This window comes from Sphaerodactylus townsendi, linkage group LG05, assembly GCF_021028975.2.
Source record: "Sphaerodactylus townsendi isolate TG3544 linkage group LG05, MPM_Stown_v2.3, whole genome shotgun sequence".
In the NCBI taxonomy this organism is placed as follows: domain Eukaryota; kingdom Metazoa; phylum Chordata; class Lepidosauria; order Squamata; family Sphaerodactylidae; genus Sphaerodactylus; species Sphaerodactylus townsendi.
Genome location: NC_059429.1, coordinates 62007041 through 62032035, shown reverse-complemented (window position 1 = coordinate 62032035; position 24995 = coordinate 62007041). Strand labels below are relative to the sequence as shown.

The 24995-nt window shown below is 42.9% G+C and overlaps 1 long non-coding RNA gene across 1 annotated transcript; it reads right to left on the bottom strand.

The window, feature by feature from the left end:
- Positions 1-1915: 1915 nt before the first annotated feature.
- On the bottom strand, positions 1916-23697 carry LOC125432455. The gene is made up of 3 exons (XR_007244475.1): positions 23687-23697; positions 10316-10321; positions 1916-2021 (listed from the first exon to the last, which is right to left on the bottom strand). It is a non-coding gene; the product is annotated as an uncharacterized LOC125432455 (long non-coding RNA).
- Positions 23698-24995: the final 1298 nt, after the last annotated feature.

Here is a 24995-nt window from a genome sequence, read left to right as displayed (position 1 = left end):
TATTATTTACTTGGACTGGCAGCAATTCTTCAGGGTCTCAGGTAAAGATCCTTCTCAACACCTACTACATGATCCTTTTAACTTGAGATGCTGTGAATTGGACTGGGACATTCTGCAATGTGCTGCATATGCTCCACTACTGTGCCATGTCCCCTACCTGAGCATTCAATAGGTACACGGTAATATAAATTGTTGCAGAATGCAACCAGTGCAAGTGCTATACACTGCAGTACTAGATAAATGCAGAGTTACATTTATCTAAGTCCACTAAAATCCATAGTCTTATAAGGGTGTGACTGTTCATGATTGAACCATTAATTTTCCATATCTCCTCTGCAAAAATAATTTCATAACTTTTGTCAGAGTAATAACTAACTTCAAATTGAGTATTGAGTTCCACCGAAGCTCTATTTCATTCTTTCCATTCTTATCATGACCAGTGGATTTTTGTTAATTACTGGTAGAGTGCTGCTAATGTAATGGTTGCAGAAGTATCACATAATGACGCTATCCCAGGGTTAGCCTAATATGCTGCTAACATTTTATTTCACATGCACAAGAAAATTTAATAGTAACCTTATATGTAAGGCTGCAATTCTAACCACATTTAGTATAGAGTAAGTCCTGCTGAACTCAAAGAAAGTAACTGAGAAAAAAATACATAGGATCACATCGCACAATGGATTTGCTCACAGGGGGAAATTCATGAAAATTTTCTTAAAGTTGAAACAGAAGATACAACAGCAAATGGCAAACTTCCAAGCTTAGAAAGTTGCAAATATTGCAAAAATATTGATCATTAATACTCATAAAGACATCAATCTCAATGGTGAGAACTGACCTTCAGATTTATATCCCCACTAGAAAATTCAATCTTTACACATGCATTCTGATAATCTAACATGTCATAAAAACATGTATCTAATCTGGAGGAACCGGGTTTGATTCTCTGCTCTGCCGCCTGAGCTGTGGAGGCTTATCTGGGGAATTCAGATTAGCCTGTACACTCCCACACATGCCAGCTGGGTGACCTTGGGCTAGTCACAGCTTCTCGAAGCTCTCTCAGCCCCACCTACCTCACAGGGTGTTTGTTGTGAGGGGGGAAGGGCGAGGAGATTGTAAGCCCCTTTGAGTCTCCTGCAGGAGAGAAAGGGGGGATATAAATCCAAACTCTTCTCTTCTTACTTCAGTTTGTGAATAAAATTGAGATTTTTCCCCCCCAGCTAAACTGCAGGTAAATGCTAAATGCAGGTAAATGCTAAATGTATGTCTTTTTAAATAATAACGCCAGGCTTTCTATTCATCAAAAATTCCAGTCTGTTCTCCTCGAGCTTTGGGCATCCTTCCCAAGTACGGAGTTATAGCCAATTACCTAGCAGCTACTTTACCGGTTGCCCACCGTCGGGCATTTATGTTAGCCAGATTCAACAGTTTTCCTTCAGCCTCTACCAACGGAAGGTATTACCAAATTCCAAAACAACAAAGACTCTGTCGCTGTGGCTCCACTGACTCTCTTACCCATGTCCTCCTAGAGTGCCAAATAAATGCTGATGCGCGTCTCAGACTAATCCACCCTTTATTAGTGGCGAGGAAAATTTCTAACCCTACCGTTGCCATACGTTTTCTTCTTGGAGACTACAATGCTCATACAACACGTATGGTAGTTCTATACCTGACAACCATTTTAAAGTGCTAATTTATTCCCATTTTATTACTTTTAACTGTATTTAAAAAATACATATTTATATATATTATACCAGTACACTAAACCATATTGATTTATTATTATTTGGCACAGAATCAAATTTTAAATATCATTATCAGACAACGTTAAAACGATTAATTTGCTTTAACAGTACAGAAGCCGAGTTATCTGAAGTTGTAGCTAAATTTCTTTTGAAAGTCTTGTGGGGTCAGAAAAATACCTCAGGTTTTGCTAAGCTTAGCCTTGTATTACGTTTTGACACTTTGTCTTTTCTTCTTTTGAAAATGCCTAATAAAGGTTACTGAACTGAACTGAACTTTAAATAATAGTTTAGCTTCAACCCCTCGTGAAAACCAGGGGAAATAGTCCCTTTTGACTACCAAAAATGTTATATTCAGGATCATAGGACCTGCATGTCAAGTGGGATGGGGGCTTTAGCAAAGGGGGTTGAGCTAGTACAACATCTGGCTGAATCCAACCCACTACTTCTGTATTTGGAAACCTTTGTCAGCAGTCAGTATAACACTACAAAGCATTTTGTGTGGATTATGAATTTATGCCATCTTTATACTAATTCTACAAAAAGATATGAATATGTGCTTTGCAATATATTGCTGCTGTTTGCACTGGTAGTGACCCGAAAAATTAATATGAGACCTGTAAAGGTAGGGTTCTAACTAAGCAACTCACATTCCCGAGCACTGGCGTAATGCCCATTGGGCAAGGTGGGCAGCTGCCCAGGGCATCACCTTGTGGGGGGCATCAAAATGCTGGGTTCGTTTTTGGGTATTTTAGTGGTTTTCCATTTTTGGCCTGCAGGGGGCGCAGTTTTTAGGCTAGGGGCACCAGAATTTCAGCGTATCATCAGGAGACTGTCCTTATGCTACCCCCCCCAGTTTGGTGAGGTTTGGTTCAGGGAGTCCAAAGTTATGGACTCCCAAAGGGGGTGCCCCTATCCCCCATTGTTTCCAATGGGAGCTAATAGGAGATGGGTGCTACAGTTTTGAGGGTCCATAACTTTGGCCCCCCTGAACCAAACTGCACCAAACTTGGGGGCATCATTAGGGCAGTCTCCTGATGAGTTCCTGAAAGTTTTGAGACTGTGCCTTCAGAAATGTGCCCCCCACAGCCTGCAACCCCCATTGACAGCAATGCAGAAAACTCAATGCAGAACAAAGATTCTTGGGCAAATTTCTAGGATGTTCCTGCAGGGGGTGCATTTTTGGATGTATCGGCACCAAAATTTCAGGGTATCATCTGGAGATGATGGCATTTAAGTTTGGTGCAGTTTGGTTCAGGGGGGCCAAAGTTATGGACCCTCAAAACTGTAGCCCCCATCTCCAATTAGCTCCCATTGGAAACAATGGGGGATGGGGCACCCCCTTTGGGAGTCCATGACTTTGGACTCCCTGAACCAAACCTCACCAAACATGGGGAGTAGCATAAGGACAGTCTCCTGATGATATGCTGAAATTTTGGTGCTGATATGTCTAAAAATGCACCCCCTGCAGGCACCAATGTCCTGGTGCAAAAAAAATTTGGTCGTGGTGGAGTGGCCGCCCATGGGTGGGGGGGGGCATCCAACTCAGGTTTTGCCCAGGGCTACAGTTTGCCCAGGGCTGCCTCGTTATGCCCCTGTTCCCGAGTCAAAGAAAATTTGTTTCACCAATCATTTTATTGGCCATATAGCCATGGTTGGCTCTGGAGGCAAGGGAACATCATACCTGGAGTCCATGTGCCTTAAAACCATGAACCTAGTCATTATTTCCATAAACAGGTTGCTTTATTTTCCACCTGAGGGTGGGACCAGTACTGCTTAGAGTCCCCAAACGACAATAATGATACAACACTCCTGTCTGTGGGATAAAAATTCTGGCCATAGCCATACAATTTTATTGGCAAAGGATGAAAAGAAGTGTGAGGCACAGCATGAGATCTGATCTGTACACTGGGCAACCCCAGTGCTGTCCCCCAGTAAAACCTTCCTCCAAACTTTCCTCTGTTGGAGGAAACCATTAACCTTGCGCAGCAATCGTGGAACTCAGCTGGGCAGAAAGCCTCTTGCTGGAGATCCGTTTTGATCATACTGGGCCCTTTCCTGACTTTTCCGAAGGCTGGACCTCGCCATGTGGCTGGGGCCTGGATCCCTCCCCACCCCCACAAGGGATCCTGCTGAGCCCATCTGGCCCTGCCAGAGGTGCCCAGTGGCTCAAAGGCTGGGCGTCACTTCATGACTGGTGGCTGGGGCCCAGATTCCTCCCCACTCCCCAAAGACGACTGAGGGCCTGAGCCTGTTTTCCCCATTGCAATCCTGAGACCTTGCCATCTGGAAAGGGGGGGTTCCCCCTCCCCGCTCCCAGGAGAAGATCACACCTTAACTAAATTTGTAGCTGTCGCACTCAAAAAGGAGTGGCCCAGAGTCGGGTGAAGCCTTGTAAAGGCTCCCGACCGGCCCCTCTTGATGATGTCATGATGCTGCACTGGCGTCATGACATCTTCCCTATAATGGGCATGGCCACCACCTGCCTTCTGCCCTTCTAAGGGCAGACTGGGCCCTCTTTCATGTGCCCTTTTCTGGGCAGCAATGGCTGCTGCGCTAAATCGCAGCCACTCTTTACCAATCCAGGTATTTGAAGATGTGGTTCACTTCATACACATCCCTTGGGGTTGCAAAGCATTACGTAGGAGAAAGACCACAAAACTGCAACTTGCCTCCTACTTCTCCCTTCTTCTCCTGCCCACCTCCTCCCATTTCTCTTTCCTCTTTTTTTTAGTCTCAGCTTCACATCTGACCTTTCATCTATGCTGTGCCCTGCTCTTCTCTGTTTTCTTCCCTGCCTCAAGACACCTGGGCCCAGAATGTCATTATTCAGCCGCCAAGGCTTGCTCCGTGCCTCCACACTCTTTGGGCTACAAGGGCAGGTGTGACCAACCATGGACCTCCTGATGTTCGTGGACTATGGTTCCCATCAGCTGGTTATGGCAAGGGCTGATGGGAATCATAGTCCATGTACATCTGGAGGGCCAGGATTGGACACCCCTGTACTAGGATATACTTACACAATGCAATGTTAAGTGGAGCATTTCTGGAGAGCTTCATATTTCTCTAAAGGGTTCACTGCCTAATATGGTAGTAACCGCTCCTGTAAATGACAAGTGCTATCTCTCCTTATATTTTTTTGCTAACATGTGGGAGGTTTTTAAAATGGTAAATTTTCTGTCAGTAAAAATTAGAAACTAATTTTTAAAAATGGTGCTGAAATAAATGTAAATCAGGGAATTGTTTTCCATTGCATTGCTTCATAATACAAAACAGAGGAGTGGAAGTGTCGTGTAGCAATTAATTTTAAATGATGGCTTTAAAATACAGTTAAAAGTCTAAAACTTCATGGATCATGAAATAAAAATCTGTGGATTTGCTGACATAGTGGCAGAAGGAGTTACAGTAACATGGCTTTATACTTGGCTAAAACCTAATATGCAAATATCCTGTGTACATTAGGGAGGGAAAATCTTTCATAAAATCCCCTCCTTCCAGAAGGTTATACAGGATTATTCTGTTCCATGATACTCCTTTGTACAACAGAATGTACATCAAGTTCAGACATTAGTAACTTCTTATATGTTTGCAAAAATTAATTTATCAAACATATGGGCAGAGGATTTATTTTTAATCTCTTGATTTTGTATTGCATTCTTGTAACTGATGTTTTGCTGCTAATAACTGATCTTTGGGAGTTAATGCATATTATGTGATATTCTTTAATCTTATTATAAACCCCTTGAGATGTTCTCGTTGGTTGGTTTGTTTTCACTTTCTCTCTCTTTACATGGCTGCTATGTTCTACTTCACATTCAATTATTTGAAACAGTTATAATCCATGTTCATCACACCAAGGGATTTGTAATTTCATAAGGAATTAATTACTTTCAAGAAAAAGTAATTATTATATGATTACTTAATAATGGGGCTGTCTAATAATGGCTTCTCTTGGTGATTTTGAAATATTGTCTAATACCAGAGACTCCTGGTCTTAATCTCCTGGTCCATGTTACAACTGATACAGTTATTTCCAGTTTGCTTTATATTTCTTTATATAGCACCTGTGGTTTATGCTAAACTCTCTGGATTATTGAAAATAAGACTTAACCTTCCAAGATCTTTTGGAAATTGATTCAACTATTAACGTACTACATTGAGGGCATCCAAATCTTGTTTTACATTCATGTTATATAATCATATACTAATAAAAAATAGAGCATTTTGCAATGTTTTGTAAAAAAAAAAGAACAAATTTATGACTTAATATTAAGGCAGAGCATCAGTCTTTGGTCTAGAATCAAATAAGTTCTCTTCAGACATTTACATCCACACGAACTTGGAGCCCACCAACTAAGCATAATGAAAACATGAATTTACACTGTGCACCTATGATGGAATTGCCCTTTTCTTTTGTTTATCAAAAGAAATATGTCAGAAATATGTGGCACAGGAGAAACTTTTTGAAGTAAAACTTAAACCAGCGTTGTCTTCTTTGAGGGAAATGGTTATACACAATTGATATTTTGTAATTCAAGATATATCTGAGGTGATTCACAGGCAAATATTGATACTTTATTAAGTATTGAGACTGATTTCTCTTGGCAGCTTTGTTTCATAACCATAAGTTTCTTCTAATAATTCTTAAGATGGAGGAGTTAGAAATATATACATAATTTCCCAGTTTCTTCTTCCTTGCTGCCTCCCAAGCCCAGGCAGAATTTTTCAGAATTTTTCAAGTTTGGCTTTAAAAGGCCTGAAGATTTTCAAAAATGACCAAAAAAGCTGTTATATGGTTTCAGTTTTTTAAAAAATGCTGGGTATTTTAAAGTTGAACTTGAAAAATACCCCTCCAAAAAAATTGTGTACACTCCTAATGTTATGAACTGTGAGTTGAACAAATCTTGAGGACATCATACACAGTTCTATCTCTTCCATTTTGTCATCCCAGCACTTATGTAGGTGAGCCTGTGAAAGGACGAGTTGCCCAAGGACATATGAGTGAGAATTTGAATCCAGCTTTTCCAAATCCTAGTCTGATCTTTTAGCCACTATGCCACGCAGGCTTCTTATGGAGGAAGTTCCATTTCAAAGTCACATGGCATGGATGCAGTAAGCATGGAGAATTGGGCAAAACTGTTACTTCTTCATGCACTAGTGGAGTTTCCCCTGGTGGAAGAGGCCCACAGGTAGAAAAGGGAGAGTAATTTTGACCAATTTCTCCTCCTCACAGTAGCCATCTTTCCAACATGGCTTATTGTCCTTTAGAGTCCTCATCATAGGGTGAAGATCTGATTCTACAAACATGTTCATGAGTCCCACTGTTGTTGTTTCATGTATGCAAAGTTAATTGGAACTCATATATGAATTATTTGTAAATTCTCCTCCTTTTTTCATTTAAATGTTTCAAAGTGAAAGAAGATTTTTTAAAACGGAGACCTAAGAAAATACAACTAAAACAAAACAAAACAAAAATCTTGTTTTATTCTGAAGAAATAGGGCTATACTGGCAACACATGTCAAAACTATGTAACTCTCGCCTAATTTAAATGCATTGTCGTTTAATGCAACATATGTTCATTTTTTAAATACTTGCCTTGCCAGAAGCTATGGAAATGGCCATAAAAATAAATTAAACCAGACATTGTCTGGTAAAGTTTAAGGGCGGCGGGGGGGGGGGGGGGGTTAGCTTTAAGATATATTTCACTGCTATAGTCACCTCTACTGTATTTTATATACTGTTATTAAGATGATTAGGTTACTGTATACATGATTAGACAGAAATTAATTAAAGTATTGCAAATGGCTTCTGATAGTACATGAAGACAAAACTGGAATGCATTTTTAGGTGTTTCGTTCCACAATTTGTATAGATAAAAATGTTTGGGACAGATCAGTTAGATAATAATGAAAGTAACAGATTCTTTGTGGGACTTCATGTCTAAAAAGACAGAAGCTGCCAATAACTTTTTGGGTGTCATGTCCTTTGTGCTAGAAATCTTCCCTCTAAAATTCCAACAAATGTCTAAATATGGTATGTGCCTCTTGCTAATTTGGATTTGGAACAAACCTTCTTTACTGACTGTTTTATCAGAGATCTGGAGATCAGAAATATAAATATAAAAGTTTTTTAAAAGTGTGGTTTCTGAGAAAGAAATTCTGGTAGAGAGACAGAAAAGATGAAATTCTGTTTTGACCCTGCATTCTTGCCATTCGCTTATACTGTTCACCGCCCTGAGCCCTTCGGGGGAGGGTGGTTTATAAACCTAATAAATAATAATAATAATAATTGGTGAGGATTTTGCAATTCCTTCAGAGAAACTTTGCTCATATAAGATAGATGTGGGGACCCACAAGAAATTTACAACAGTATTCCATTCTTCCCACCTTTGCTTTCTCCCCTCTCCCCCTACTTCTCTCTGTCTTTCACTCTTTCTTCTTCCTGCCCTCATCACTGTCCCAGCCTTCCACCTGCTTCCATCTGCCATGAGGGTAGTGGTTCTCCTAGATTCACTACAGATTTCCACACTATAGAGAGCAGTTCTCCTCAGGGTCATCAGCTCCAAGTTGGGAAATTCCTGGAGATTTGGGGATGGAGCCTCGAGAAGGTGAAGTTTAAGGAGAGAAGTGCAACTATTTTCTCCAAGTGAACTGATTTCTGTCATCTGGAGAGCAGCTGTTGCTCCAGGTGATCTTCTACAAGCACTTGGATCTTAGCAACTCTAGTTCCCCTGGAGAAAATGGCTGCTTGACAGTGGTGTCTAAAGTATTATACCCTTCTGAGTTCCCTCCTCTCTTCAAATCCCACCTCCAGGCTCCATGAATTTCCAACTTGATTTAGCAACTCTATCGCCTTTCTACCCATCAGCCTACCTACTTTAATCTGTCCCTCTGTCTTAAGGTTTCTTTCTACTACTCCCCCACCCCCGTGCCATCCCCACAGCCTCTACCTTGGAAAACTACAGTCTTTCTCCCTAGTGGAGACCAAAGTAGCCTATATTAGTCTCCTCCCCTCCTTTTTATTCACACAATAACATTGTGAAGTAAGTTAAGCTAAAATTATGTGACTGGTCTCAAATCACCCAGTGAACTTCCTCAGCAAGATGGGGATTTGAACCAGGGTCTCCAGGACCCTACTCTGAAATGTTAATGGCTATAGCACACTGGGTTGTATAGGGTGGTTGCTGTTGAACAGTAGCAAACAGCCAGGCAAGTCAATGATACAATTCAGATGGTATCAAGTTATCCAGAGGTTGCTGCCAGCCTTAGGTTTGCCAGTCTCCAGATGGGACCTGGAGATCCCCGTGAATTATAACTGAACACCAGCCATCCTCAGACTCCACACAAAAAATCTCCAGGAATTTCCAAATCTGGAGTTGCCAACCCTAGGCCTCCCCTTCATGAGTTCTCCCTCAAAGACCAAAATAGACCTGAAAAGGATCCTGCTGTGCTCTCCCACCCACCCCCACCACATTTTACTCACACAAACTGAAGCCTGGAATGCTGTGGTAGCCTAGCAACAGCCACTGTGGGAATGTGTTGCTTAAAGCAGTAGGAATTCCTTTTATCGTTTTTCGAGTTTTGAAACCCCCAGTTAATACTTTAAAAGATTTCATATTTTTCTGCAAATCTGGGGCCCTTTTCAGGTTTGTAGAAAGATGTCTTGCCTGCTCATAGCTCCAGCCATCTGATTTAAGAATCTAATGGTTTGTCAGACTTTGTTGAGAATCTAGCAAAGACAGGGATTGTAGTGTGTGTTGGGGGGAGATTCTATGACAGTGGTGGCGAACTTATGGCACGGGTGCCAGAAGTGGCACTCAGAGCCCTCTCTGCGGGCACACGCAAACAGAGTGCCCCCCCCCCCATATTTAGGCTGGCCTGGGCTGCTGGGCTTGATTATTAGCATTAAACCTAAGACCTAGTTTCGCGGAAGCAGTGTAGGTAACCCTGTAAACGCTGTTAAACCCCACTGATTTTCAACTAAAGCGCGATCCTTTACCTGGGAGTAAGCTTGGCTGTTGGCAATGGAGCTTGCTTCTGAATAAACCATCCTAGGGTCATGATTCACCCATTGGAAGAGTTGCATGGTTGCTTCAAAGCAAAGCCACCGATTACCACCAAGCTTACTCCCAAGTAACGCACACCTCAGAGCCAACTGTTTTTCCTAAACTAAAACTTCAACATTCAGGTTAAATTGCCGTGTTGGCACTTTGCGATAAATAAGTGGGTTTTGGGTTGCAATTTGGGCACTCGGTCTCGAAAAGGTTCACCATCACTGTTCTATGATCTATGTGGGAGGTCAAGATGGGACTGGGGATTCCAGTGGTTCTGGGGTGGGGTAAATATAGTGGTGGGAGAAGGCCAAATGAGAGAAAGCAGTGGAGATGCAGACAGGCTCGGCTGCCTTCTGATCTTTGTCCCATTCCAAGACATGATGGTGACAGCCTGAGGAGGTTGTACCCTTCTCTAACACTGATTTTGATCAATGCCAAAAGGTTACAACATTATTCTGTAGTGCAAAATGTTGACCTGGCATCCATTACTGAGACCTGGGTTAGGGAGGGCAAGACAGTCACCTGAAAAGAGCTGGCTCCACCAAGTTTCTTGGTCCATCAGTCTTGGAGAAAAGGTGGGGTAGGGTGGGATTGCCAATGTTTGTCCAGGAGGCTTGCCCTTTCAGAACTCTCCCCATCCCAACAATATCTGGCATTGAATAGTAGGCCTTGTGACACCCTACGCTCCTTGTCTTAGATTATTTCAACACCTATGTGAATTTGGCCACATCATCACAGGCAATGGCCCTGGTGTTTTCCATGTCAGCACTGGGACTCTCCCTGATTGAAACAGACTGCACCCATCAGGCAGGCCACACATTGGATTTCATCAGATTTGGGTGGATATAGCCTTGATGTCTATAGAGTGTCGTGATCATACCACTTTGCTTTGAAGGTGCAGATGGATATCAATGCCCTCCCCATCTATGTGATAAGCCTATTTATGCCCACCCATGGAGACTTATGGATCAAATAGGTTTCCAGAATGTCCTGTGGGATGTGCTGGTGGAGGACTGGATTTGCTCTCTGAAGCAATTGAGGGAATCACTCATCATCATCCTTTCATTTATCATACCAGTCTGGCTCCTTGCTATACTGAGGAACTGAAGCTGAATAAAAGGGAGGTGAGACAACTACAGTGAGGTTGACAGCAAAGTTGCGATCAAGCTACAAGAACATTTTATAGGTCGCTAATGAAAGCCTATGAGAAGGCAGTGAAGGTAGCAAATAAGAGTTTCTATGCTTCTTCTATTGTGACCACAAGCTCTTGCCCAGCACAGCTATTTGATGTGATTTAATCTATGATATCCCTGCTGATGGTTCTAAAATTAATGAATTGGCACCCAGCTCTGAGGCCTTGAGGAGCTTCTTTTGCAGGCAAAGTCTTGTCACTCTGCCATAACCTCCCACTGACAATTGATATAGTAAGGGAATTGGAGGCCCCTTGGCTGTCTTCTGGTCCTATACTGGACAACTTTGATCTGGTCTCCCTATCTAATGTTGACAGAGTACTTACAGCTGTAAGATCTACCACTTGCTCTCTTGACCGATGTTCTTCATGGCTGGTGAAGGTCAGTTGTGAGATACTACAGGACCCCCTGTTGGAAATTATCAACTGTTCCCTATCACAGGAAGTTTTCTCAGGGAAGCTAAACAGGCAGTAGTATGCCCCCTCTTGAAAAAGCCATCATTACATCCTCTGGATCCGGCAAACTGCTGCCAAGTGGTGGAACAGCTGCAGGCATTCATGGAGGACACATTGGTATTGAATACCCTGAATGGACTGGGACCATTGCACCTGCCAAGCCATATTACTCCATATTGCCCTCAGAGGGCACTGCAGTTAGCCGACAAAAACCTCCTGATAGTTCTTGGCCCCACTGATATGTGTTTGGCCTTGTCCAGAGCCAGGGCCATCTCTGCCCTGGATCCAGCCTGCTGGAACTGTCTGCTGACATCGGGCCCCTGCAGGATCTTAAACAGTTCTGCAGGGCCTATAAGATGGAGATGTTCCCTCAGGCCTTTGATTGAGGACTCTCGGGTGCCTCAAGGCCATCACTCCCCACAATGACCATGCAGTTACAATACAGTACCATCTTGAGTGATTCCACTGCCTACACCCACTCATGCCTGGACATTTTAATGAGAGTTCATGTTCCCAAACTGGGCTAGAGGAATTTTTATAGGTTAAATTGTTTGCCATTTTATATTTCATTTTATTGATAATTAGCCTAATTATAACCTTTTATGTTTTACTATATTGTTTTAAACACACTGTACACTTCCTTGAGCCTGAAATTGTTGGGATATGGCAGGATATAAAGCAAACAAGCAAATAAATAAATGAAGATTTATTATAAATGAATGAAGTTGAATAAAATGAATAAATGAAGCCCGGAAACCACAAAGCACCCCAAATGAAGATTTGTCAGACTATATTGTATTAGCAGAAGGCTAAGGAATAAGAAATCGTAAGAAAAGAGTGCCTTTAATCATTCACAAAATGCCTATCCCAAATTAATATTTGGGTTAACAGGATAGACAGAATAGCCTTGACCTCTCTGCTTGTGGAAATTAATTTAGAGTTGATATATGTCAAAGTACTCTGGTATAATTTCTGGTTGTACTGGGCTATTGTTAAAAGGATGTATACATATAAGCATTTTAGAAAAAAGAATGCTGCCAAGAAAAACCAAGCTGTTGCTGAAGCAATTTGCCAATCCTTTTCCAAACAGGATTCCACTTCACATCTAAATTGTGATACAGCCAAGACTCATCTAATAGCAGCTGGCTCATAAAAATAATGAGACCAAATCATCAGCCATCTCCTGACCCATATCTGTACTTACAGTACAAACCCTTTAATATAGCTAGCTACATCCTCTAGATCCCCAGACCTTTCTTTGAACTTTTGGCTGGAACACAATTGATACACAGAATTAGAATAGATATTAGACCTGAAACTGAACTGCATTAGGGGGCCTCTCTACATTCATATGCATCACAGAATTATAGAAGAAATTGCTACCAGTGTAATAGAATGATTCTGAGTATGCACTCCTAGTAATTAATGAAAATGAAACAAATTCCCCATCTGAACAGACTACAATGAAAAAAAACATGACCTCCATTTTGTTCTGCTTTCTTTCATTATTGCAATCTCTGCCTCTAACACTGCTAGAATTTTCCTAATAGAGAGCCCAGTATCCCCCCTTAGCCAAAGGGAGAAAGAAGAGCGCATCCAAGCAGCCAGTCAGCACCCATGGCTGAACCCCGGCACCAACCCCAATCCATATTGGGGAGGACAGAGAAGGTACAGGGCCACCTGGGCGCCCACCCTCTGTGGCCTCCTTCCTGCTGGGGTGTCGGGCTCAATTTCAGAGGCCTCCATGGCATGCACCATGAGCCCACCCCACCCCAAACTCTTATGGAGGCCCCCAACCATGGGGAGGTCCTGTGCGCAAGCTCGGCCTCCCCATAATGATGCACTCCTCTGCCCAAACCACCAAGGCTACGATGATATGAGCAGCAAAAATCCTGCCCAAATAGGGAGAAAGGGTGGGTCAGTTTGCTCCAGGTGTCGGAGAAGGTCAGAGCAACCGTGTGCTGCCTAATATATAGGGAGCGTGCTCCACCCCTCTTGCTTGTGCGTCACATGTGATCAGGCCGGGTACGGCTCGGCCGCCCAGCCGGCCCAGGGCACGCATGCTCACTGCTCCAGAGCTCACCATGTGCCCTGCCCCCTGTCTCAATTACAGCCCAGTTGATTCTGTGCCGTTATTTTGTACAGTTTGTGGAATGGTTCATACTTTTTATGGAAATCATCATAATATTGTTCAGTAAATACAACACTTTCTGCAAAGCAAGAGCCTCCAGGAACAGCAATATGGTTGTGGAAAGCTGGAGCTTTTAAGCATGACTGTTTTGTGAGATGCCCAACAGGGACAACTCAATTTATATGTGCACATTTCTATCAAAACATTCTGTTTGAAGCATTTATATGCAGTGTAGTTGCTTTTCCTTCCCTTTGCCTCAATTTTAGTTCTTAACCTTATATATTTTTCACAGTCTCAGTGACTAAAGAAATTATAATTCTAGGAAGTTCCGCATAATTTATATTGAAAACATTGCAGAATGTCTAAGAAAAGTGTATCATTGTCTTTTAAACTTTATGATAACTACCATTGAATCCATCCTTGAGTCATTCACCTGAGGATGGCCAAAGGAAAAAGTTATAAAGGAAAAAGTAATTGTTATTAATTATATATAAGCCAAGCATATGTAAGTATGATTGGCTTTGTCCTGCACTGTTCCTTTCCAAAGTGGTAATATTCCTCCAATAAGAATTAAATATACCAATATCACACAGAATTTCATGAAATATAAGAGTTTATAAGAAGTTAGTGATAAATTACTGGGAAGAGGAACTAGAGTACAAAGATAGAAACCTTTCTGAATCATGATTGCTCTCAGTTTTTTATAGAGATTCAAACGTTGGGCTAAAGAGAGTTTCACAGGCATTGTTTAGCCATTTCTCTGACAATGAAATATCTATAAATATCAATAAGACCAAAATGATATCCTTTGGAACTGCCCATCACCACTAAATAGACAGGTGATAGGAGAATATAATCATCATCAACACCTTTTATTGGCATGTAAATAAGTCAGATTAAGCATAAAACTACCCACTTAGTCAATGTCAGTAGGAAAAAAAACATAAAAGCTATTTGTGATTGATTGTCCATATAATTAGTCAGAAGTGACTTTGAGGTTTCGAATCTTCATTGCCCTTATTAAAATGCAGCGGCATCTGTAGTTATCTGCGAGTTTTTGTCACAGAGTAAGTATTTAATTTTTCCTTTGTCAGAAGTCAGAAGAGCTTTGTTCAAATGGGCTTTTATGAACATGTCTCTTAAGGTTGTATAAAATTACAGTATAGAAATACATGTTCGATGGTCTCAAGGACATAGGTAAGGGGGAGGTTCTTGGGCTCAACCCCCCCCCATTCATGTCTGAAGCTCCGCCCCTCTGTGGGTTTTTAAAACATTTTTAGTGTTTTTTTTTATTTTTGGCTAGCAGCACCAAAATTTCAGGGATTGTTTGGGGGGAGGCCTCTGCTGATGATACTACCCAGGTTTGGTGAAGTTTGGTTCAGGGGGTCCAAAGTTATGGACTCCCAAAAGGGGTGCCCCCATCCTCCATTGTTTCCAATGGAAGCTAATAGAAGATGAAGGCTACATCTTTGAGGGTCCATAACTTTGGACACCCTGAACCAAACTTCACCAAACCTGGGATGTATTATCAGGAGAGTCTCGTATAAATACCACCAAGGTTTTGTGAAGTTTGGTCCAGGGGGTCCAAAGCTATGGACTCCCAAATGTGGTGCCCCCATCCCCCATTGTTTCCAAGGGGAGCTAATAGGAGATGGGGCTACACCTTTGAGGGTCCATAACTTTGGACCCCCTGAACCAAACTTCACCAAACTTGGGTGGTATCATTAGGAGAAACGCCTAAAGATACCCTGAATGTTTTGTGCTTCTAGCTTAAAAATTGCACCCCTGGCAGCAGGCACCCCCCAAATTTCCCCAGATTCTCCTTTTAAATCCACCCCCTTCGGCATGGATTTAAAGAGAGAATCTGAGGTCCTCAGTTTAGAAGAAGAAGAAGAGTTTGGATTTATATTGCCCTTTCTCTCCTGTAGGAGACTCAAAGGAGCTTACAATCCTCTTGCCCTTCCTCCCTCACAACAAACACCCTGTGAGGTGGGTGGGGCTGAGAGAGCTCCGAAAAGCTGTGACTAGCCCAAGGTCACCCAACTGGCATGTGTGGGAGTGCACAGGCTAATCTGAATTCCCCAGATAAGCCTCCACAGCTCAAGTGGCAGAGCAGGGAATCAAACCCGGTTCCTCCAGATTAGAATGCACCTGGTCTTAACCACTACGCCACATTGAAAGTGATGCTGTTTCAGGGTGGGGGATAATCCACCCCAAAACAGCATCACTTTCAATGTTGTTTAACTAGGGACCCCAGATTCTCCCTTTAAGGTGGATTTAAAAGGAGAATTTGGGCTCTCTAGTTTAAACACCATTGAAAATGATACTGTTTGGGGGTGGATTCCAGCATTACCGTGGCTGCCCGGGGGGGGGGGCACAAAACTCCGATTTTGCACTGGGATCCATTTTCCCTCTATGCCTCTGCCCAGAGGGGACGGCAGAAGGCACTGCTGGCTGCCGGCTGGGAGCCCAGCTGGTGGGAGGCAGGGGAGGGCAGGGCAGGGGAGTCTGCCATCCCCGGCCTCAGAGAGCTGCTCTTATAAACGCTAGGCCAGGGGTAGGGCCATGCCCTAGGGGCAGGTGGGGGTGTGGCCCCCGAACCCCCCCATAAAAAATCTATACCTACGTCCCTGGATGGTCTCTATATGCCCCTGTGAACAAGGGCAAAGTTGCTCACTATACGGGATATTTGCAAATCTTCCCTTGTAGGTGGCCTGTGAGAGAATGTTAAGTCTGGCTTGCATAAAAATATGGCGAGAGCATGGAGAAGTAAGAGTTGAAAAGTATGCTGGAAGGAGCCCAGGTCCTGGAGAAGAGATCAAATATCAATAGGGATCAAGAAGAATATAACATGTCTGGCTATATAAATATTTGGGTGTTATCTTCTGTAACAAATTATGAACTTATATAAGCATAATGAAGCTGCCTTATACTGAATCAGACCTCTGACTCATTAGGATTAGTTCTGTCTCCTCAGACTGGCAGTAGCTTTTCAGGGTCTCAGGCAGAAGATTTCCACATCACCTACTGCCTGGTCCTTTTAAAGTGGACATGTGAAGAATTTAATCTGGGATTTTCTGCATGCAAAGCTGAGGCTCTTCCACTGAGCCACAATTAATTATAATTAAGGCCAAAAGGGAGATTGGGGCAATCATTAAATTCTTCTTCTTCTTTTTGGAGCTCAATATACCCAAAGATAATGAATCAGCTTTTATATGCAACCCCAATTTGGGTGCAAGTAGCTATTGCTCCTTTTGAAATAATTCAGTTCAAATTGTCGAGAACTTTAAGTGCCCAGGATGTACCTTCTGCGGCCCTCAGATTAGAAACTGGTCTTACATTACTCATAAATTTGGCCTGGCTGGTAGCCTTTAGATTTGGAATTCAACTTTTTATCAGTGATCTGAACAATTTTCTTTTCAGTTCCATGAACAGCATTGACTCCTCTGCAAGTAGCTTTTGATACTTGTTGGGTTAGTTAGATGGGATACAGAATTTTAAAACTGGGAAAATTAACTTTATAAAATACAAGGGCAATCCTAAGTAGAGTTATAATTTTCTAAGTTTAGTGAAGTTAATAAGATTAGAAGGGTCTATCTCTATCTCTACTTTGGGCAGTGGCATATTTGCCTACTCTTCTGGTCACGTGGGGGGCGCAAAATCGCCCCCCCCCATGACCAGGAAGTCCTGGTGTCTCATCGTTTTCGCATGCCTCGACCCCTCCGAGAGCCCAGCCCGCAGGGGGAGTCTGGGGGGGGGAGGTGGGCACCCTAAACCTTGCCCATGTCCATGGTGACATAGGGAGGTTGAGGGCAGTGAGGTGGAGCCGAGGTGGGCAGGGCGGGGGCAGAGCCTGGGGGCGTCCTGGAGACAACTTGTCTCCGGGCGCAATTTACCCCTGGTACACCTCTGACTTTGGACAGACTGTAGATTTTACACACACACACACACACACACACACACACACTAGTAAATAGACTGCATTTTAAATGCTGTCAAATTGAAAAGGAAGTTAAATGCTAAATCTTTTAATCTGTCAAGGCAATTAGCTGGCAACAGCTAGCATGGCACAGCGATTAAGAGCAATGGGGACTCAAATCTGGAGAATCAGATTTGTTTCCTGACACTGACATTCCTGCCGGGTGACTTCAGTCCAGGGGCATATCTGCCAGAAGGATATGGGGGGGTCACATGTCCCCAGGCTCCACCCATTAGATCATGTGGGGGTGCAAAATTGCACCCCACACCCCTCCTGTAGAAAGGCGTTCCCGCCCGGTGCTCCCCCCTCTGCCGGCTGGGACTGCTGCCTGCCTCCTCTGCCTGCTGAAGGAGCAGCCTAGCAAAATTGGGAGCCTGTCACAGGCCTTCCAGGCACCCCCCAAGCCCGGCCCTGCGAGGCTACATGGGACCGCCACCCCCTCCTCCACCGGCTGAAGGAGCAGCCCAACCGGGCTGGGAGCCTGCCATGGACCCACCAGGCAACCCTTGGCCCTGCCCTACCAGGTCCAGCCCCACCAGGCTGCCCAGGACCATTAACTTCCTTCTCCACTGGCTGGAGGAGCAGCCCTCTTCCTCTCCCCCCATAGACCAGCCTGCCAATGATGAGAGGCTCAAGCTGGGTCCAAGGCTGACCCTCCTTTCCTCCCAGGCTCGAAAGGGCAGCAGAACAGGGCTAGCCATTGGAGCCCAAGGGAGATATGCTGGCCGCCATAAATGGGCCATGGGGGGTGTGGTGGGGGACGCTTGAGCAGGTGTTGCCTCGGGCGCATTTTCTCCTAATATGCCTCTGATTCGGGCTAATCACTGTTCTTTGGAACTCTCTCAGCCCCACCTACCTCACAAGGTGTCTGTTGTGGGGAGAGGAAGGGAAGAAATTTTAAGCCCCCTTGAGTCTCCTTACAGGAAAGAAAGGTGGGGTATAAAACTAAACTCTTCTTCTCCTCATGTTGGGAATGATGGCAACAAACCATCATTCATGTCATCAAAAAAAGCAGGGAAAAATGTTTGGTTGTGACTTTTATATTTGCATTAATTCCTGAAATATGCATCTGAGCTGACATTGTAAGGGTTGCTGGTGCAAAATGTGGAAATTTGTAAATGGATGCCAGTACTGAGTGCTTGGGTTAGATAACATATAGCAACTATCTCATGCCTGAATTGTTTTCTATGTTACTAAGTTGCCTGATATTAGATTCTCTACATGAAAGAAATTATTTTTAACTTCTTTCCAGGAAGATTGTTTTCTTTGCACAATTACCACTGCTTCCATATAAAAAAATTGTTCTTGTCTAAATGGTCTCCATTGAGTTTCTACATTAATCTTGTGGGTAATAAAATATTTATGTATGTATGTATGTATGTATGTATGTATGTATGTATGTATGTATGTATTTATTTATTTATTTATTTATTTATTTATTTATTTATTCATTTATACCAAAACATGTAACAATGTCTAATTTATGGCCAAATATTTATAAAATTAACTTGTCCAAAACAAACAATTTTTTTAAAAAAAAATCTCCTTGAATAACCTACCAGAGGCACTGCTCCAGGAATGCAAATGCTGACATTTATGAGCAAATGATGGAAATAAGAGGGACAACTGAGCCATTTGCTTATGGAACTTGAAAATTCATAAGATTTGCCATAACAGGTCAGAATTTATTGTGATACTTGGCTTGTTCAGGACAAATAAAACATGTATTGGTGAATGAGGATTAAATGTGGTCATCAACCAAAGCGACTTAGTGATACCTAGAAATGAAAAATTTACATGTAAAAGTCAGATTTTATGATGTTTGCCATGTTCTGCCAAGATATTAGAATTCCAGGTGAGACAATGCTATTCTCAGAATTTTAAAATGTAATATACTATCTGTAGGATGTGGTGGGAAATATCACGTCACCCCAAAAATGTGCACACTATATGGTGAAAAATCTTCATTTTTACATGCATATTCAAATCTGAAATTACCAAAAATGTAGATCTAGAGCCAATTGTTGATCAGAGAAAAGAGGGCAGGGATATTGGCTCATCATATAAGATACATTTTTATTTCATGGGTGACACCAATGCATCATTACATATGCTTAAACAAGGGCTGAAGAAATCAAACTTGTTGTACAAAGGAGAGATCAAATTAATTATGCTAAATAGCTGAAAACAGAGAGAAATGAAACAAAATTAGTCCTTCAAATAAGGCTCAAGGCAAAGCCAGCAATGAGACTACTCCAGAGTGATCCTCTGATATTTACAAACCAGAATCTCATGCTATTCCCTCTGGCTTCTGCTGACACTGGTTTCCATTATCGCTATGGACCTCTGCAGACAGATCACAGCATATGGGAGCATAGAGTGCAAGCTGTGGAGCTTTTAGATGCAGTTGTCACTGGAGTTATTACAGCTGTTTTTTGATCCAGCAAATATATGTCATCCTAAATGCTATTTACATAATGGGATTCTTCTTTCTTTCTTTTTTTAGAACAAACATGTTTGAGGAGAACCTGTCTTTGATTTCCCAGCTTCACATGTGATCCATGAAATGCATACAACATTTTTAGCACGGGTTAAATGATGTCACCATGGTTGGTGAAAGAATCTCAATCTTGTTTGTGCTAAATGTATTTCAGGTGATTCCTGTGATATATATATACTCCAAACTGCAGAATTTGGTGAGAATTTAGCAACTGATATCATTTACGAAAAGAGCTGCATATACCTGAGAAATGCTTGCAATTTCCAATACAGTCTTCCTCACCGTTAAGGTATGGAAATAGAAAGTAAAACTGAAGATGTGGGACAGTGGCTGCATGAAATTTCTGGCTGTAAAGTTGCTTTTAATGACCCATAAAACTCTTTGACTCATCCCTTTTCTATCAAACACAGAATACATTATGCAAAATAAGAAAATGCACCCAGATCCACTGACATTTCATAATGTATACAAATTGCCAGATTTGTCTTTTCCTAAATTTTGGGCTACCCTGGAGCAGAATTTTACTATTACAATTCCTGCAAAATTCTAGAAATTTAGCTATCTTAGATAGTAGGAAGTATACTAAAAGTATTATGGTACATTAGACACAATGATGTATTTTCTAAGTAAGAAACTTATGTTTTCAATGTTCCCCATCAATGACGTTTTGATTTGAAAGCACAATTCTATTTTTGTCTTCAGATGTCATAGTGATAGTAAAGGGAGGTGATGCCCTGGATTGAATTTCTGTATTTCCTCTTTCATGCCTGGAGGGGGCATGGCTAAGGGTGAGGGCCATGGTTCAATGGCAAAGCACATCCTTTGCACACAGAAGGTCCCAGGGTTAATCTGTTGGAATAAGCGACTTCTGCATGCCTGGACACTGGGGGGTGCTGTATATCACTCCAACTGTGATGTTGCCTCTCTTGTTTGCCCTCCTTGTCTGGGCCAGGAGACCGCCCACTAACTTCCTTTCTTCCCCATGCTAGCTTCACTTCTGCTCTAGCCTTTGATCCGAGCGCATGGTCAATGGCAGCCTGCTCAGTGGGGCCTTTGCCACTGCAGCATCCACTCACTTCCACACACGTGATGGCGCGTTAGTTGTGCCCACTTGTCATAGGGAAAGTAATCTCTTTAGATAGGGTTCTTTCTATCTACCTTTTCTTGGAACAAAGTTGTGAACTGAAGATGATTGAATAAATGTAAGTTTTACCTTTTACGTTTATGTCTCTGGAGAAGTTTCTAGAAACTGCATTCACACACACTACTGGGCAAATCCATGACTCTAAACGAAATCTAACATAATCACCAGAATCTCCAGTTAAAGGATTCCATGGAACAAGTGTGGAGAAAAGCCCTTTTCTGCCTAAGACCCTGGAAAGCTGTTGCCAGCCAAAGTAGGCTTAAAAAGTAATAAGCAATATGAATCAAGGGCCAGTTTAAATGTTCATTTTAAACCAGAACACACGACAGTCCCATGTATTCAGTGAACATGTGGAGAGCAGGTTTACAAGTCCTGCCCCCTCCCTCTGCATAACTACCAGGTGCAACTGCATGGAGGAAGCGGACACATGTATGCCCCCGGGCAGTGGCATAACTAGGCAAACTGGAGCCCTGGGCAAAACCTGAGTTTGATGCCCCCCCAGACGCGTGCCCAATGCAAATCGCACCCCCCTTGTAGCTACGCCCAGTGGTGTATCTAGGCAAACTGGAGTTTGGCGCCCCCCATGGGCAGCCACCCTCCCCCACTGTGACCAAGCAATGATTTTTACACCAGGTTGTTTCAAAGTCATCATCACATTATAGAACATGCCCCAACTCACAAATCCGAACACAGCAATGGGCCATGCCACACAGCAGAAATAATTTTTTGAAAACATTTTCAAAATGCTTTCAAAATGTTTTATTACTGCTATGAAAACATTTTATGGTGTTGTATCCAGTACCCGCAATTGGGGGAAACAGCATCACTTTCAATGTTTCAAAGGAGAATCTGGGCTCCCTAGTTTAAACAAGTGATGCTGGAATCCACCCCCAAACAGCATCATTTTCAACGGTGTTTAAACTAGGGAGCCCAGATTCTCCTTTTAAATCCACCTTAAAGGGAGAATCTGGGGTTCCCAGTTTAAACAACATTGGAAGTGATGCTATTTTGGGGTTGATTCTCCCCCACCCTGAAACAGCATCACTTGCAATGTTTAAACTGGTGACCTCAGATTCTCCCTTTAAATCCATGTCAAAGGCGGGGGGATTTAAAAGGAAAATCTGGGGAAATTTGGAAGGTGCCTGCTGGCAGGGGTGCAATTGTTAATCTAGCAGCACCAAACTTTCAGGGTATCTTTAGGAGACTTCCCTAATGATACCACCCAGGTTTGGTGAAGTTTGGTTCAGAGGGTCCAAAGTTATGGACCCTCAAAGGTGTAGCCCCCATCTTCTGTTAGCTCCCATTGGAAACAATGGATGATGGGGCACCCCATTTGGGAGTCCATAGCTTTGGACCCCCTGGACCAAACTTCACAAAACCTGGGTGGTATCAGTAAATGATTCTCCTGATGATACCTCCCAGGTTTGGTGAAGTTTGGTTCAGGGGGTCCAAAGTTATCGACCCTCAAAGGTGTAGCCTCATCTCCTATTAGCTCCCATTGGAAACAAACCAAACCTCACCAAACCTGGGTGATAGCATCAGGAGAGTCTCCCGAAACATCCCTGAAATTTTGGTGCTGCTAGCCTAAAAACTGCACCCTCTGCAAGCCAAAAATGGAAAAACACTGAAAATACAAAAAATCCCACAAACAAACCTGCGCCCACCACAGGGCTGCACCCAGGGCAACTGCCCACTTTGCCCAATGGGAGGAACGCCTCTGATGCCCCCTCTACAATCAGTGGTGCTGCTTTGCTGTTCACAGAAAGGGAGAATTTGTGCAGTCCCTGACTCAATGCAGAAGATGCAGGAGATGGCCAGGCAATCACAGAGGCTGGGTCAGCATGCTCATGTCCACTCTCCCTTCCTGCATTTTCAGGTAAAACATGGGGCTTTCATGTGTCCTGGGATATTCTTTTTCCTAGAATGTAAGAGTACTGTTACAGCAGTATGAGCCACTTTGTATGAGACATCTCATAATGAAGAAGAGTTTGGATTTATACCCCACCTGTTTCTCCTGTAAGGAGACTCAAGATGGCTTAGAAACTCCTTTTCCTTCCAATCTCCACAACAGACACCTTGTGAGGTAGGTGGGCCTGAGAGAGTTCTGAACAAACTATGACTATGACCAAGCAGGAATGTAGGAGGGGGGGATCATGACCTCTAGCTCTGCCTGCAATTGGGCCCCCACCATCTTCTCCAAGACCTTTCCCCAAAAAAGGATGTTAGCCTCCAGGTGGTAGTTGCTAAGAACCATCAGATCTAGAGCCAATTTCTTCAGGAAGGGGTGGATCATGACATCTTTTATGTCAGCTGGTACCTCAACCACCTTCAGAGAGACATTAATGACTTGCTGGATCCACCCAGCCAACTCCTGACAGAGATCATCAGTTTCTCTGGATAAAATGGATGCTTTGGAAGGTGGACTTTATGGCACTATACCCTGCTGAGGTTGCTTCCCTCCCCAAAACTCACCCTCCTAAGAGTCCACTTTTAAATATTCAGGAATTTCCCAATCTGAAGCTGGCCACCCTAAGAGGAACTGATCTTTGTTATAGAAAGATCTGTTGTGTTCGCAGGAGAGGTGCTACTACCATTGCTGCTGAGGATGAGGGGAAGCAGGTAGGTGGCTGGCAATGCCACACCTATGGGAGGGGGAGAGAAAGCAGATGGAAGGCCAGGAAGGTGATAGGTGGTAAAAAGAGAACATGATTGGGTGAGGCAGGAGAAACCAAGGTAAAGAGTGATGGCATGGAAAGCAGAAAGACAGTGACAGGCATGAAGGAGAGAGAAAGTAAGAAAAGGGAGAAAGAGGAGGGAGAAAGAGTGAGAGGACAGGCAACTCAATCCAAAGGGGAGCAGTAAAGCAGTGGCCAGGGTCGGTGCCATGGCACGACCTCCAAAGATGAAATTGGTGGCACAGGTGCCATGGGAGAAGTTAAAAACCCCTTTCTCTCCTGAGAAAACCCATCATCAGGAATGAGTTACACCATGCTTTTTGATGGAGTAAGTCTGTGCCACAAAAAGGGGCATTTCCAGGGTGAACTCTGTGGAAATTCCCTAGGAACACCCCCATAATTTTTTTTGCATACCAGTAGAAGTAATGGAAAAGGGCCAAACTTCCAGATTTAGGCATCGTAGAGCCATGTGATGCCCTGCCTCCGTGGTAGGTGCCTTTGTGCCAGCATCCATGCCACCTTGCTTGGTGCTAGTGGTGCCAGTGCCAGTGATAGGGTCACATTACTTGCAATGAGACTTCACCCTTTGGATTGCACAGTAAGAGATGTAGGGGGAAAGAAGGGATGCAAAGGTGGGGAGAATGGGTATAGCTGGTCCTGCAAGTTTCTTGTGGGTCTCTTTGATAATGAAACCTTTAATGCCAGCCACTGGTGCAGGTGAAATGTCAGGAGAAAATGCTACTGGAACACCGCCATAAAACCCGGAAAACCCACAACACCCTAAAATGAGGTATATTAATAAAAGCTTACTGTTTGGAAATATGCCAATGAGTTATTTGGGGAAAAAATAAGAAAAATGTACTAATTAAATCCAAAAGTGGGAAGAAGGTGTGAAAAATCTGAACATAAGTTTCATGACACAAATATATGGCTAAAAAGGAAATGAGTTAACACAAAGAAAATATTCAGACATTAATTGGATTTATAATGGACTTTTCAATAGGTAAGCAAACTCAAATTAATTTTAAAACATCGGTTATTATTTTCATAAATACTACTACTATGCAGCACTGATAGAATCATATGGGGAATGTTTTTAGTATTGAAATGGATGGTCTGAGA